Source organism: Phalacrocorax carbo, chromosome 3 (assembly GCF_963921805.1).
Source record: "Phalacrocorax carbo chromosome 3, bPhaCar2.1, whole genome shotgun sequence".
Classification (NCBI taxonomy): domain Eukaryota; kingdom Metazoa; phylum Chordata; class Aves; order Suliformes; family Phalacrocoracidae; genus Phalacrocorax; species Phalacrocorax carbo.
In genome coordinates, this window is record NC_087515.1 from 66,450,406 (window position 1) to 66,467,650 (window position 17,245).

The window sequence follows — 17,245 nt, forward strand, 5'->3', positions numbered from 1 at the left end:
CTCCTCAGTTCTGTCCCTTGTACATGATAAATGGGCTGCTGGTAAGTGCTTCAAGGCGTCAGCAGCCATCAGCTCCCAAAAGATCCCCCCCCATCCGGTGGAGGTTGTCAGCAAAAGAGGATGTGGTCGCACATTTTTTTCTCTGCCTGAAAATCAACACTTTTCCCTAATTTTCAGTCCAAAGAGACTATTCTGATCATGACATCTGACCGTCTATGAAACAGGGGCTTAAAAAATGACCAGAGGAAATACTGACTGACCCAAATGGTTAGCTTCATTACATGGTAAAGCAAAGGCACAGATGATGAGAAAAGGAGGATTTAGTACTTTGTTTTCATATACAAAGCAATGGAAATTAATCTGCCTAAACTTGCCATTCAGTTTTTATTGAAGATATTTTGTGTTTATATATGTGTCTATACATATATACATGTGTGAGCTATCATATAATATCAGATTCTAACCTGCTCCATAAGACAATGATATCTGAAATGCGTCACTCTTTAATTGTCCTTTTTCTTATATATAAGAACTTAGGGCTTCTGTGTTCTAAGTCTTCAGAGATTTCAACTTCAATATTAACAAAAATAACTTTAAAATCCCAAATGTTCTACTTTGTCTAGTTTGCATTTCACTTCGTAATATAAGCACACACAGGCTCAAGGATAACACATCTATCTAGGCTAGATGGCACTTGAATAATGCCAGTTGTCATTTTACATTTCTCTACTTTGATAAGTATAAATTTTAGGTCCTTTTGAAAGAATGTAATTTACTTATTTAAATATCTATCACAATTTAAATTGACTGTGATTTATGCACACTATCCCTTTTTCTCAGTGGAAGAAATCATTGCTCTGGTGATAGAAATCAGAATTAAAACCAGTGGAAAATGTGAGCAAAGTGAAACAATCTGAGAATCTTTAAAAAAAGCTGCCATTTACAAACCCATTTGAAAGAAATACAGTTTGTTTCTACTATGAAATATGTAAGAATAGGTAATACATCATTTCTTATATATTGATAGTATTTGCTATTTTTCTGTTTATATTATGGTTTTGATTGTTAAATGAAAATGGCTGATAATCTCAGCTGTGGATAACTCCATGCCTCCTATGACCAAGCAAAAGGACACAGCTGATAAAATACCGTAAAATGAGCCATCTGGAGTGTACCATGCCATATTCTTTGTGAAACCCATTTACTTCTGAGTAATTGCAGCGGGAATGAATCTACCTCCGTTCAGTTTAGTAAATCTGAGCATAACTAAAAGCACAGTCTGTATAACATGTGACAGCCTGTATATCATGTGGACATATGAAGTTCGTGTGATTATTATACTTATTACTATGAATAAGATGAACAAGTCCTTTTGCCACACTGGCAGAGGTTATAATATTAATATATTTATAAGGTGTTGGAACGTACAGCAGCTGTCATGAGTAGTAGCTGTAAAACATGGCCCCTTTCTTCTGTCTGTGCTTGAAATGTCTTACATTTAAAATGAGGAGCCCTGTGGTGTCCCCCAACTTTGCTTGCTGTAGCACTACAGTGGAACATTTGCTAATACATTAGATACTGTCATGAAACTTGAACTATAATCTGCCAAAAACAAAGGTTGCCGGGTCAACCTTCTGATAAGTACGGCTGATTTGCTTCAATACAGCAATGGAAAATATGCAAATTTACAGGGTGACTAATTACCCCTTGGGAAAACTTAAGCAACTGGTCTGAACTGTCCTGTAATTAAAACCATCCAGATAATGTAAATAATTGTCTTGTAAACATTTCGTATTGGAAACTTTCTGCAACTACTTATTCTGTGGCCTGGCTTCTATTTGCCAAACTCTTCAATGCATTTTAAGCTCATTAAGGTTTAGCTCCTGCCAAGGACTTTCTGTCCCAAGTCACCCAGTCCTCACAGGTGGCAGTCCTGGCTGGAGGCTTGAACTATATCACTGCTAACTATTCATAGCTGAGGGGCAGAACATCACATGTCTGTGCTCCCCAGCATCAGCAAGACCAGCAACAAGATGGGGTAGCCTGACTTCTCAGAAGCACCTGAAACTTCAACTGAAACTACTTGGAGGAGTAATGACGGGAAAGAAACGTGGGGAAGGGCGGGAGCTCGGGGTGCATATATATGAAAAACAAAGGTACTAGGTCTAATTAAAGTCAATTGCTTGTTACTTTGTTTTGTAAAACTTTTGCTTTGTTTTCTTGCCCCATCTTTATCTGAAAGTGTCCTTCCAAAAATGTTAATAAAATAGTGAATTAAAATACTCTTAGCTGAGACTTCTAATCTAAAGAGTAGTAAACTCTCCATGTGTGGAGGGAACTGTAAATAAGTACTTTTATCACATGAAATAAAAAAGGTGATTCCAGTTCTTTGCAGAGTGGGCTCAGTGATGCTGGGTAAATTGCTTTTACTACAGATTTGTCATTGATGGCAATATTTCCCTGTGAGACATGATTTGGATACATGTTCTAGACATCTCTTGCCAGGCACTGAAACATGAAAGTCGAGGTTGCTTCCTTCCACCTTCCCCAGCTCTTCTCCTTGCCATATGACAACAAATTCACTGGTGAATGTAGAGGCTCTCGAATCTTCTGGTGATGACTTGCAGAGCTCATTTATTAACTCATAAACTAATGAATAATATTGCCTTTGGAAAGGGATTTGGCTTGTGCAGAATGAGAGCCACTGGATGAGGAGGAAAAAGTGTAACATCCAGTAGCTGCCCGTCACCTGAGCATCACGTATTTCAGGCCCCAAGTGAGCCAAGGGCTAGTGTAATCTGTAGCTGTAATAAAAAAAAAATCTTTGCCATAAGGCATACATGCAGGACAGCTGAAATAAGACGGGATAGTATACTGTAATGCTGGAACTTGCTGATTTCTTGAACACTTGAGTTTGCAGCACAGTATCTGTACATGTGCATGCATGTGTGCATGTGTGTTTTGTACCAGAGATTGGTCACAAGAGAGCAGTGAATCGAAATTCCTATTGCATGGGAGTTCAGCCAGATCTATGCTCAGTAATAAACTTCAATCTTCATAAGAGGCAAACAGTTGGACTGAAAGACATCATGTTGTGTGGTGCTTAGAATTTAATCCCGGACCTAAGCGCAGCCAAGCTGTGGAGCTTGATTGCCTCACATATGAAGTAAATGCAGTTTCAGGAAGTCATCAGTTGATGGTCCAGAAGACTAGTCCTTTGTTTACCCACAGAAAAGGTATAGGACAGACCAACACACAGATTTCCTCGTGCACTATACTGAGGCATTCCCTTCTCCAAAACTGCTCGTTAGCTTGGCTGGGAGTAGACATCTTCCAGAAAAAAAGGGTTGGGGAAGATCAGGATTTGTGATTTGCCTTAGTTCCCAGCCTTATTGAGCAAGGTCTCAGCAGAGCCTTTCAGAAAGTTTGAAATCTTGTTGTCTGGGAGTTGCACTTTTGCTGAGGCTCAGCTGCAAAAATGAATTGCCGCCCACTGGTATCCTCCATCAGCATTTCCAAAACATTTGACAGACCTTACAGCTGCAAAATGGAGAAAAATGAGGCAGAGGAGCAGGACAGAGACATTTTTTCCTATTCTAACAGTTCATATTGCTATTTCTTCAGTCTCAGTGTTAGGAATAGTCTGTAATGTAGAGTCACAGAAGAGAAAGTAACCTCTTACCACAACCCAAGATGGGAGAAAGACCCTCCTATCACATCCTATGATAGGGTGAATCACTCACTAGAAGCACATCACTGCCTGACTAGGGACCCTAGGCTAGCTGCCTAATTTTTTGATGGCTGGCATTACAGGAGCTGAATCCAATCCCATCTGTTAAATGTTTCTCTCTACAGACCCTCTGCAGGTGGCTTTAATAGCACTAGCGTGTTATTCTGAGGACTTATGGTGAAACCTAATTGAGTAAAATTCCTCCTAGGAGGTTTATCTTGGGCTGTGTCAGTAGGCTTAGGTTGTTCTAGCACCACTGATGTGAGCATAATGTCAGAGGTGGACTTCCAAAGTCCAGCTTCATTTCTTTTTTGGTCCATAACCTTTTATGTGCTGGATCTTGATCTTACTGCATTGTCTCCTTCTCAGGAATTTTAATTTAAAGACATTTCTACTGAATGTAATCTCCAAGGCAAGAGTTATATATTTGCTTTTCAAATTGATAAAAAGCTAGCTTTTTGCAGATTTTGTGAAACAGAGGTGGATCCAACCCTGAGCCAAGCAATAGAGCACAGGCACCATCGCACTTTACACTGCCAAATGATGAAGGAGCTTATATCCTTCCAGCCTCTCCTAAAGCAGGTGGGGGACACTGAAGTCCTTTCAGTTCCACTTCTAGATCTGTGCTTGGTTAAAAACAGAAACAGTAGAAGTAAAGCACGGGAAGTGGTTGCAGTTTAGGCTACCAAAAGTATGTATAAAGGGCATTTGTTAGCATTAGATACTTTTCCAGTCCAGAGCACAGAGAAAAGATGTAAATGTCTCAGAAGAAACTCAGTTTCTGTTCCTCTCTCTCTCCTGCTGGTCACCAAATGTTGTGGAAGTCTGCCTGAGGCTCTGTAACACTAAAACCATTATCTATCTAAATCTGGGGCAGCTGAAGTTGCATTCACATGTTCATTAGAGCTATTCTGGCAATAGAAAATGAAAGATTCTGAGGTTAGATTACATCAGAGAAGAGTCCTTTTTCATTCTCACAATGCTGCTGAGGTTATATCAACATGGCAGGTTGCCTGTTCTCATGTTAAATTAAACCAAGGAGAGCTGCATACTATGACAATGAAATACCTCCCAGTACCCTAGCTGTTTCACTTAAAGCCACCTGGCTAATCTGCTCTGAACTCTCTGCCTGTCAAAGTCCTTACAGCGGAAAAAGAGCAGGCTCTGCCTGTGCTGCAGGAATTCTCCTGGACTGCTGGCTACCACCTAGAGAGCTGAACAAAGGGCCTGTTAAAACTAATCTCATTTCTGTTTTTTGGGGAGGCTGTGCTAGTACTCCAGAAACAGTTAAATCACTGTTAAGTTGCCAAAACTTAATACAGTATCATTCTTCAAAAGTGATTTTTCATGTATCCAGAATGTATTCTTCCTCTCAGATACATTTTCCCAGATAGAAACGAACCATGTTTCTGAGTATTTGCAGTGTGAGGTTTGTTTAGTTTTGTGTTGTTTTCCTTTGCATTTTCTTTATTTGCCATATGTCTTGCTGTCATGTTTTGGAATTATATTCTTTATCATTTTCATTGCCATGGAGTTTGAAAACCCAAGAAAAAGATCGTCTCCTTAGTGACAGGCAATATAGTAACACAAGGGGGAAAAAAAAGGAGGGGGGGCATGTTTTCCAAAGAGCTATAAGGTAACAGAAAATTGAGAGGCAAAAGATGGAAGCAACCAGAATAATAGGTCCAGTACTGACCAACATGTCTTGGATAATTGCCTCAGCACATCAGAAGCTTAACCATTGCCAAGGTTTCTGCACAAAAAAAAATCACATGGGAATCTGAAAAACAATTTCTTGTGATCGTTTATAGAGAACTTCCTAGTGCTAACTACCTAATGCAAAGAGTAGCATGAAGTAAATAATAAAAGTTCTCTTTTCCAAGCAAATGCAAATCAAAAAGGAAGGACCTGGGTAGTCAGTAGATGACAGAAATGCTGAGAAGAGGAAATAAGGAGTTAGATAGGAGGAGAGTGGGGAAAACTGGAGAGAGAAGAAATGAAAGAGAAGCTGATTATTACAGCCTGGGGAGTGTGAGAGAAGAAACAAGCAGCAGAAAGACTATCATCAGGTAGGCCTAGGTGTTTAGCATAGGCAGCAGCTGAAGGTAGCAGGTCATGCTGAGGTCAGTGGTGCCAGGTCATGACACAAATGAAGCTGGCTCTCAAGAAACAATGCAAGAGAGAAGTAGACATGACATGATGAAGGTGTTAAGGGGATCAAACATATGAGGTGAAGAGTTAAGGCTGGAGAGAAGCCAGGGCTGGTGGCAAGGTGAAGAGAGGCCAAGCCAGGTGTATGGGATTTGCATTTGGATTCATGGGACAGAGGGATGGATTGCAATGGAAGGGGTAGTCAGAGCCACGGACACATGATCCCAAAGGGGAAAGGAGAAGGGCAGAGAAAGGGGAGAAATGGGGGAAGAGGAGAATGGTGAGAACTGTTGGGGAATGGCAGGCAGGCAAGGAAGGGGAACATGATGGAAACCTTTCAGTGGGCACATCTGAGAAAGCTGATAGAGGGAACCTTCTGCAACAGCAGCAATTTCCTGTGTTTTCCTATTTATAGGCATCTTATTTGAATGACCCAGATAAAATCGCAGTGTTCTCCATCTTACTTTTCTAGTACAATATTGACATTTATTTTTTGTATGTGAAGAAGATGTGCATGACTAAGAAAGAAATATTTCAAACAAGGAAATGGCATTAGTTTTATCTAGTCCTTGCTGTTGTCTAGATACTTGGTATTTCAGAGATTGGGCCTATTGGAAGAAAGAGCCTTTTGTTTGGTGCAGGGCTATCACATTGAATGGTGCATGGAAAATATTTTCCCTCATAAACACAGTGGGAACTTGCATAATAACCCCTAAGTATTTCATACTTGCATATGAACCAAACCACCGGGCCTGATTCACCACTATACTGCTTCAGTTTTCTACTGCATGAAATCTACTGGCACAAGCAGACTTAACACTAGCATAACACTGGAGTAATGCAGGAGAGATTCCCACCTCCTAATTGCATTAGTGGGGCATTTGCTATTGTATAAACTTGTGCCATTTGGAGTTTTTAAGAGATTTCTAGGAACAGTAAGTTTATATATGCCTTTTGTTTTTTAAAACAAACAAACAAACAAACAGTTCTCCAGGGGTTAGAAGAACCATACTAAAGAGGAGCAAAAACTGGAAAATGCAGACTTAGAGCCACATTTTTTCCAAAGTGTTTCATTGTGGCTGATTATAGGCAAAAGTGTAGCCAAAAAAACCTGAATGTAAAATGATACCATTAATATGCAGATCAGCCTTGACCAAAAATGACACTGTAAAGAAGAAACCCAAAATCCTAGGGAGACCTCTCAAGCCACTGTGCACTCCTGCCTTTCAGAAAGGTAATGTAGTCATCAAGTGCACTGTTGGTTTGAGCATGCTCAAAACTGCTGCTGGACATGAACCCAGAAGAAGAGGTATGAGACCATGGCAAGATCTCACTACAGCTGTGAACCAATATATCACAAACTTCATGAGAAAGGACCACTTTGAAGAGCAGCAGACAAAGAGTCTTTCGCTGCTGTTATTTAGTCTTGTCTAAGGCTGAGAAGGGACATGACAGTTTTTCTGAGATAAACCTGTTTGGAGACCACCTGTTCGTTCATCTGTTTTAGGAAGCCATTTGTTACAAGCCTACCCTCTACATACATGACAGGGCTGGCCTTTCATCTTCTCATTCTGTTGCAGATCATTTTATAAGTTTTCTCTTAATACCATCTGCCTTTCGGGTGTGCTGGGCACATGAACACCACCGAGGAGAGGGGTTGCTATGCTGTCTTTGTAAATTCTGTCATGACTCTTTAGTGGTTTATTACCGTGTCTGAATACATGCTTAATGCTGGGCAAAGAAGAATACAGCATGCATTTATGCCAAACCAAGAACTGAAACCACAACCACAACGCCCACCAAGTTATGTGATTTAAAACCATGTGATTTTAAAAAATAGCCATGCTGAGTTCTTCTTTTTTTTTTTTAAATAAAGTGAGGATTTGCATATTTTGGACTTTTCAGTGGTGTGTCTAAAACCTCTTGGCTTTCACTTAAATGAAAGTTGAGATTTCTCAGTAATCACTGGACTTCTGAGGAAGCCTTTAGGAATAATGAATTGTAAGGCTGACTCTAAAGTCAGCAGAACTAGTTACAACACATCCATACCCTAGAGATACAGTCTAAATTAGAGCCAAGTTCTGCTCCAAGCTGTAATGGTATGACTGTGGAGTAGCAGACAATCAGATTTACTCCACAAAAGCTGAAAACATATATATACACTGAAATGAGACGTTCCAGATGTATTTGTATATTTTTTTTGTATTACTGATTTTTTAAAAATCTAGAGAAACTGGAATAAATGAGGTTATTTTGCTAAAACACAGACTATTTTCCAGTTAAAAATTGATTGAGATATTAACAAATGATGTTGTCTAGACAAACATTATAAGCTTGAATGTAGCCTTGAGCCAATAGTTGTTGCTACATCAGCCTACTCAGGGTGTGTTCATCCCAGGAAATTTAGTGTACTGAAGGCACCCAAGCCAGTAAGTTCCACACATCGTGGAGCCTGGAGGATGCCCTGTGCCAGCACTTGGCTGACAAGGCTGTTAAGCTTGTAAATTACCTGGCACTTCTGGTTCTGGACCCAGCACAGGGGATATGAACTTGGATGTTTCTGCATCTCCTTAAGTGTCTGGTTCATAGGTTAGACATCTAAACCATATTCAACTAATGGTCTCTCCTTGCTGTCCTTCCCTTCTGGTGACTGTATCAGCAGTAGCTGTAGGCCATGGGTCCATATTCCTCTTCACCCTCTTTGGGAAAACCAGACCTGTTGGGAAGCAACATTTCCATTATTTATGAGTAGGTGCCATGGCTAGCTTTGCAAAGGTTGCAGTAAGCAAAGAAAAACCTGCTCAGTATATAGGTTGACATTTGATTTTACTGCTGTCAATGGCTTTATAATTGGATATATTTATGTAAAGTGAGGTATATACTATCTCCTTCTACAAGAAAATCATCACTGCCAACCATAATAATATAATATAATGTAATATAATATAATGTAATGTAATATAATCGTACATAATATTATGTAATATAATATTATGTAATATAATATTATGTAATATGATATATGATATATGATAAATACTGACTTGCAGCTGACACACTGTTGCTTGTTAACCGAGAAACCTCTCAAGAGCAAGTCAGATAGAGCAGGAAAGAAAGCAGCAAAATGAGGTTGTGGGAGAGTAAGAGAAGAGGAGCCCAGGCACGGAAGATGAATAGCCATTAGAGAGTAAGTGGAGTTATAAGTGGTTATTTAGAAGCCCCAAGGATTCCTGGCTGCCAATTGTCAGTGCTGAAAACATGTGTTGGATGGGACATGCGAAGTCAGCTAACACCTGTGCCAGCAGGGCTCCATGTACAAGGAACCTGAGCACTAGTAGGTATGTGGCTGGAGGACTGATGAAATCCGTTTGGCTTCTACTGGCTGCCTCACAGCTTGCTGATATTTTTCTCTCCTAGTTATAACAATCTCTGTCTGCAGAGCTGCTTCCTTTGAACACTATCCTGTATTTATATACCCCTATAAGCAGGATGACTACAGTACCCAAGTGGAATATCTGGCCCTTGGAGAGACTGGCGGTCTCTCCCCACAATGTTGCTGTTCTATGGCGAGGGCAGGGTGGGGTACTAATCACGTGCAGAGGGGCTGCCAGCTTCAGCCTCTTTCCCAGGTCTTCTTCAAATATATACTTCAAAGAGTCTGCATAAATCAGACCACCCCTAGGGTTACTGTCCAGCTTGCAGTTGAACTTATTTTTCCAATTATGTTTACTGAAAGCTGCAGTTGAACACATTAGCGAGTCAAAATTAGAAAGTCTTTACGTCATTCCTGTAGATTTTTTTTTCATTTTCTAAGAAATAACTAGGTGCTTCTAGCTTTGCCAGGGGAGATGAATTACAGAGGCAATTCCTTTTCTCCCTTTCTTTCCTTCCCTTCCTGTCCCCAAAAATGAGAAATACCATTATTCCTATTAAGGTAACAACAGATAACACCGACCCAATTGCTTTACTGTACTGGCTCAAAGCACACTGCTCTGCACAGAAATTGCCTGGTTTATAGTGCTGTTTGGCTATGTTGAGGGAGAAGAGATAGATCTTTAGAGTAAGGGCTTAGAAAAACATGGACTTCTATGGCAGAGCTAAACTGTAAGCTGCCTTCTAAAAGTCATATGTAAATGAACCTCATGACAGTTCACATTACAGTTATAAATATAAAAGGGATAGAAAAGGCCTGACCTAGCACCCTGACTGGCTTTTGCAAGTGTTATTTTGCATTCCTACAAGTGAAAATTCCCAAACACTGGCTGGGGTCCAGTGATATTTCCCTGTGCCCTGGCTTGCCTCCTTGGCTGGTTTTGAAGCACAACAGTGCATTGCAATTGGTGGTTTTTCTGAGACCATCCAGCCCAAGAGTGTAGCCAGGGAGCATAACCGGGGATGGCAGCTACTTAGAGCCTTGCTCCAAGGCTCTTGGCAATGCAGGATACACGTGCCTGCAGCACCCTATGTGCATAGTGAAGTCAGCTGGACACAGACGAGGCAAACAATGTTGAGGAAATGGGGTCACCCAAGCTGGTGTCATCTCATTTGGGTGGCAAACAGAATCATCAGGTTAGGGATAAGAAGGCATCTGAAATGCCAGGCCAGCTTTATCTATTCTGGGAGAGGTTCACTTCTTGTTTCAACGTGACCTTCTGGACCTGTTTCGGAGTTGTCTGCAGCACAGCATCAGGTGTTTTTGCATTTGAAAACCTGAGTTTAAGTATTGTACAGAGAAATGAGTTAGGACTACAGGACTGAGAGGGAGGGAGTCTTACACAATGGTAAAAGCGTAGGGCAGGGGGTCCAGGTCACCTGCAGTGGCACATATCTGATGTTACTGATACCTCTGTTCCGCTCAGTTCCTCCCTGGTAGGGTTGTCATAGACCTTGAGGGACATGATCATCCTGTGGCTTCTTTGGAAAACCCCTTTGGGAGCCACTGAGCAAGGCTGTCCTTGAGATATTCTGAGTATCACCCTGCCATGGCAACTCTCAGAGCAACACAGGCCAGCAGTAAAGCATCTGCATGGGCCACTGGTGCAACTCAGAGAAGAAAACAGGGCCACAGACCAACATCTGAAGCACTTCTTCAGTGATCTCTCATCCTCCATCCTCCCACCACAGTTATAAGTTTGCTTCACATCCCTTTGTCCCAAACAAACACTGGAATTGTCTGTTAATTTCAAGATGTATTGAGAATCACAGATGGCTGCAGTCTTGTCACCTTCTCCTGAGCCTCAGGGATACAGCATGGTCTTTTCTGTAACCCTACTCTCCCAGCCTCAAGGCAGGCTGTGTTTTTTTGTAATTTCATTTGCTGACTGTAAGATCCCCACTCCACACTATGCACAGAAGATTAGAAATGCTGTGTGTGGAAAGGATTCTTCCCTTGAATATATACTGTGGAAATTAAAAAGCCTCCTCCATGACTCAAGAGCAGCTTCATTGAGCAGAGTGGAGAACACCACTGTTTGGGTTTTCCTAAGAAACTTCTGCTACCCCAGCAGCAGGACTTCTTGAGAAAGTTGTTTCTGTGTCACAGGAAGAAAGGATCCTGCAGTTTGTCATTATGGTCAGGATAAGAATCCAGGACAGAAGTTCTTAACATCTTGTGGTTTGCCACTAAGAAAACAGGGAGAAATGAGTCACCTGTAGGCCAAAATCTAAGAAAAGAAGGAAAACACCAACCCCAAAACTAATAAAAGCTTTTCCTTGCACTCTGTATCCTAGTTTCAGCTAGGAGGCTCTGGGAGACACCGTGTAACTTCAGCTTGTGAGTGGCAGAATTAAGATGATTTGAATAAACCTGTACCACAGACACAAGCTGGAGGGGAAGGAGAAATGGATAGGATATTTTGATAGACGTGGGGCAACTGTGTCCTGTGCTTCTTTCTGTTCAGGAGCTATTTTAGTTTGCCTGTGGAGCAAACAAGGCAGTATCTCTGAGATAAAACAAACTCGTTTCCTGTTCCTTCAAAATCAGAAGTTTTAAAAGTTTAGGAAAAGAGAGAGGAAAAGAAAATTAATGTATACCTAGATGAGCCACCCTTTTTGATAGAAAATGATAAACAAAGCAATACTGGTTTTAGGATTAAGGACTCAAAGCGTGCGTGTGCTGACATACAGCTCATTTCTGAGAATATCTGTGCTGGAAAGAAGCCTTTGCTCACACCTGTGAGCTTTCACAAAGGAACAGAGAGCACCCCACTCCCTGCCCTCATCAGCAGGCAGTGCCTGGTGACAGCGCAGTGTTTTACTTTCCACTGATGGTAAGAGCACCCCATGACAATTCTTTACCAGGCAGTCAGCTGAAAATATATCTTTGTTTGATCTGGCCACATTACACACACAGTTAATCCAGCTGAAACTCCCACCACAATTAAAAACTCTGATTTAGATCCTAGGAGGACATTACCTTGCTATTTCAACCACCCATTTCTTTTTATGTTAGCTGTTACACCAAGACTCAACTTCCAAATTCTTCTCTACAGGTCAGACAGGTACCCATGAGGGAGGGGGCTGGCTAACAGGGCTGTCATTGCTGGCCATCCCAGTGCCAGCAGCAGCACCTACTAGACACCAGTGCGATTTGCTGGCCATGCCAGCAGGCAGGTGATTGAGGGAGATGCTGTTGCAAGATATACTCACTACTTTCCAGCTGCCAGTTTCTTACAACTCTTAACCTAAAAGCACCCTGAGTCAGCAAGGACACTATAGGTTCAGCGTGACTACAAAATGCCTATGCTGCCTGGGTGCCAGGACCTAGCTGCAGTCCCACAGCCGTGTGGGTGTCCGGTCGGTGGTGAGCAAGCTTTGGCACAAGCCCAGTCAGCACTTCTGGAGGCAGATGTAGCTCTTGGGACCAGAGCAAACTTTCTCACCTAACTTGCTGACTCAGGATGCTTCAAGACAGTGATCTCATGTCCGTTTTCTCTAATCCTCTCTCCCCTTTCAGGAAGCAACTGTTTACTGTTTGTTGGTTGGCTAGCTGGTTACGTTGCTGGTTTTGAAATCAAAGGCATAATTAGTTGTTCTGCTCTGCCACAGATCCACTCGTACTGACCTTCAAAATATTCTCAGCTTAAGGGTCATCTACAATTACAGTCTAGAGAGCCAGGAAGGGATGCCATTTCTATTCCATAAGAATTCACAGTGATTTGACATCTGTTTCCATTCTGAACTGGAATGAAAATTCAACGTACTCAAACTTTTCATGTCACTGAGATTCTTAGTGTTACATCAAGGAAGAAGTTTTATTCTATAATGCTGCAGCATTTGCCTTCAGTAATGCTGAAACATTGCAGTATAATGTTGGATATAATTTATGAAATATTAATATGTTAAATTTAATTTAGTGATGCATTTAGATATAGTGACTTCATAATGAAACATGACAATATATGTAAGTGAGGAATTCAAAATATTAAGTGCATCAAATATAATTGGGAAATTTGAGACAGCATATTTAAATCTGATTTTTTAAATGTAGTGGAATTTAACATATTTCTGTGGCATCATCTTTCTGACAGGAGACATTTTTTCTGTCTTCTGTCCAAAAGCTATGGCTGGTTCTAGTAATCTGATGGTGTCCTGATTCAGCTAAATGGAGTATCTTACCCTGCTCCTTAATGCAACAGTTCTAACTCCTTTTCAGCCACTTGTTCCTTTGCCTGTAGCTTCTGGGGACTTTTTCTGGATGTGGGATGGTGATCAACAGTTAAGTTGACAATGCGGGACCCCTCAGTTAAGCGCTGTGACAGACCTTTACAACGCCCTGCTGCAATGCGCTGCCAAATACCTATTGAAGAAGGGGTCCCAAGCTGCCCGTGTGCCAGCTGTTTCCAAGCAATGTGTGAGCAGTGGCCCACAGCTGAGGGACTTGTCCTGATCCCCTGGACTTGCCTAGCAGCAGTTTTACTGCTTCTCCTTTTCCCCCTGTAGCCAGTGTCGGTATTTTAAGGAAACCTTTGGGACCTCCTGTGGCAAAATACACGTTGGTATCATTCAGGCACTCTAATTAGCGCAGAATATGTCTGACTTCAGACCTTTGCTTCAGGAAAGAAAACCATAGTAAGCCAGAGGCCTGCACTCTTTTCTAATTAGTTTCTGTTCTGTTCTTCATATGAGATCTTCTAACTCTATGGCATTTAACAATGTGGGCCTCTATCGTCCCAGCGACTGCTTTCCTCTCCTTGAGACATGGCAGCTGGTTACAGTGAAAGGACTGAGACATGGTTTTTCTGGGTGAAAAAACACATGGCCTAGTGGCCAGAGAAAAACATAGAAATGCCATGAGATTTTCTCTCTGATGGTATCCAGACTGGATTCCAGATTCCAGATTCTGGAAATCCAGGAAGGTTCATCCATTCTCTTGGACTTTGGGGAAAAAATATGTAAGACATGGTTAAAGAAGGTGATTTTGGAAAGTGGCTCTAGGGCACTAACACTGCATGCTTTGCTGCATGAACGTCAAACCTTATGGAAGTGCCCAGACTTCTGGACAGGTACATTTTGTATAAGTTAGTGTTAAAATGAGTTTAGGAAACAATTCAGATATGTGGGCTTCCACTCCCTCTGCAGTGGGTATAAGATTTATGAAATGTTTCATGCAGGACCTCTCATGATGGGTCTTTTGTTGTTTGTACCTTCTTGCTTGCCAATTTCTTTTAAAAAAAGAGCAATTGCGCCTTGCCCTTTTTTTTGCCATGGAGGTACTATTACTTATGGTGTTCAGAAGTAAGATATTATTGGAAAATATAAGTAGTCACCACAATGACACCAACAATATAAAAAAAAAAAAAGAAAAACTGAGACTAGTTCAGTGTTGTGGCAGAGCTCAGAGATAAACTTATCCAAAAATAAAAGGGGGCATCTCACATTTTGCATTCAAGGTAGGATATGAAACTAATAACAGGCTAAATCCAAATCCAAGAAGAGATTTAGGCATTGTGAATAAAGTGAGCATCCTAGCACCTGTCTGATACTTAGAGCACTTTGGAATGTGTTTGTGTATTTTGCGTTAAAAAGTCAATGAATAAAACCCATAAAAATAGGGACCTCTCTCTTTCAAGAGATCTCACTGAGATACTGTTATGCTTCTATGACTCTCCAGCTTTGTGAGCTTCCTGTTGTCCTGACAGTGGCTAATCTTGACCAGGAGACACCTCACCTTATTACTTTTCCTGCCATGGACCATCTTCCGAGGATGTGGAAGATGACACCCTGTTTCCCCTCAGCCTCAAGAGACCTGAACACACACAGGTCTTTGCCTCCCGGGTAAGTGCTTTAACCAAAAGCATTCAACAAAAATAGGAGCGACAACATCTCCTCATCCAGGAGCAGCAGCAAGTATGCCTTCTAAGAAAAGAACGAGATGGCTGTCTGTGCTTGAATGGGTGACTCAGGTACCTACATTTTGGAAGTTGTATATGTGTTGTGTATCCAGTCTCTCTGCCTCTAAACTCCCTGTTTGCAGCCGTGGGAAAATACATGGCTCAGACAAGGCTCTGAATTCCACTTTCATAGCCAGGACCTTAGAAATTAAAGGGTAACAGTACATGGTATCATCATGCCTATACCCCTTGAGTTCTTAGAAGTGGAAAAATAGCCTCTGGATACAAATGCTATCATAAAACAGGTGTAGGCGTGGTAACAAATTTTTTCCCTGCTGACCAGCGTATCTCAAACTGTCATTTCAATTAAGTAAAAATACCGCAAACATTTGGGCACAGTGATAAAGGGAAGCCACTGTAAACATATCTGAACCCCAGAAACAATCATGAGCCCCCATCTCCACAGTAGCTGCTCTCGAGCTTCAATTTCTCTTCCAGAATTAGAAAGCAAAGAAATTCAAAGGAATAAACCCACATCTTTTAGACTGTAAACTTTTTTCTGAAGTAAATTATCCTTTGATACTTCGGTACAAAGCTAGCAGAGCAGAACTTTTATGTTAAGTTAAAGCTGTGTGTTTTAAAGTTCCGTTCTCTTATGAAGACAAAACGCTATGTGTGGGAGTCACCATTTACAGATCGGACCTCAAAAACTTTATCAGCTGGTATCCCTAGAGAAATTGAAGTCTTTTCCTGCAGGGTTCCATTTTTCACCCCCCTTTTCTAGTTTCCTCCTCCTTTGAAATGCTTCATTTTGCACGTTTCTCTTTGTCAAACATTTTTAAAATGCTTATGGAAGAAACATTTTACAAGAGGGGAGGATGCCCTGGGCTTCTTCCCGGAAGATAGGAGACTATGCACGGAGAGGCTGACGCCAGCTCTGCAAACCTTGTAGGTCTGCATAAAAAAAGCTTTTTTTACACTGAGTAAACAATGGAAATCCATTATTTACAGCCTGTATTGTAAACATCTGTGGCAGAGAAGTCTTCTTATTGTATGCCTGTAATGACAAGGGCAAACCCAGCACAGGAAGGAGGAAAGACCAACCCACTTAACAGAATAAGACATATTTGAATTCATTTTAAAGCCACCAACAAACAACTAATGGTTTGGCTGATGCAAAAACACAAACAAAAAGAAATATTCAGGATGCCTACATGACATTCTGGCTCCATCAAAATGAGCAGGAGGTTTGACATTGGCATTATGGAGTCAAGACTGAGTTTCTAATATTTTTTTCCTAATAAAAACCCAATAAAAATGTCTCAGCTTAGACTGTAAAGAGAGCGGTAAAACTATAGTTTTCTGATGAACTGAGGTACAAGACACACATTTATTTAAAACGTCCAGGATACGAAACTACAGAAAAAGAGAAAATACTGTGCTAACTCTAGAAAAGGAAATCCTATGATAACTTTTAAGGACCTTGGCAAGGGACGTTTCCACTTTGCTACTGGCTGGCTGAGCTCTTGGCCTTAGGTCGTCAGTTCTTTCAACTTGTCATTAGTGCTTTCCACTTCAATTGTTGTATGGCCTTGTAACTGCTCCTAGATAGGGGAGACTGTCCAGCATTGTCTGCCATGTCGCACTGAAGGATCTCCCCCAGGAAATCCCCATAGCCTCTGTGATATGTCGCTCATCCCAACTCTGAGCCTCCAAAGAATATTGGGGCAAATATTTGCTGCCATTTTTTGACAGAAGACTGAATTTGTAACAAAACAAAAATTTCCCCCATAAATAATCTCTACTTCAACCATTAAAAGCAGCCAGAATTAGAGCTATGGTTTGGTTCTTTCCCTTGTTATAGATTTTGTATTCTTGCAGTTAATCAGATGTAAAAAACTAAGCCAAGAGTTTTACTTCTTCTCATTGTCTAAAATGAAACTCAGAGAAGCAGTCATATAGTCAAGTCTTTCTGTCATTGCTACTGGTAAAATAGTACACCTGACGATCACTTCTGCACTCAAACAAGTAA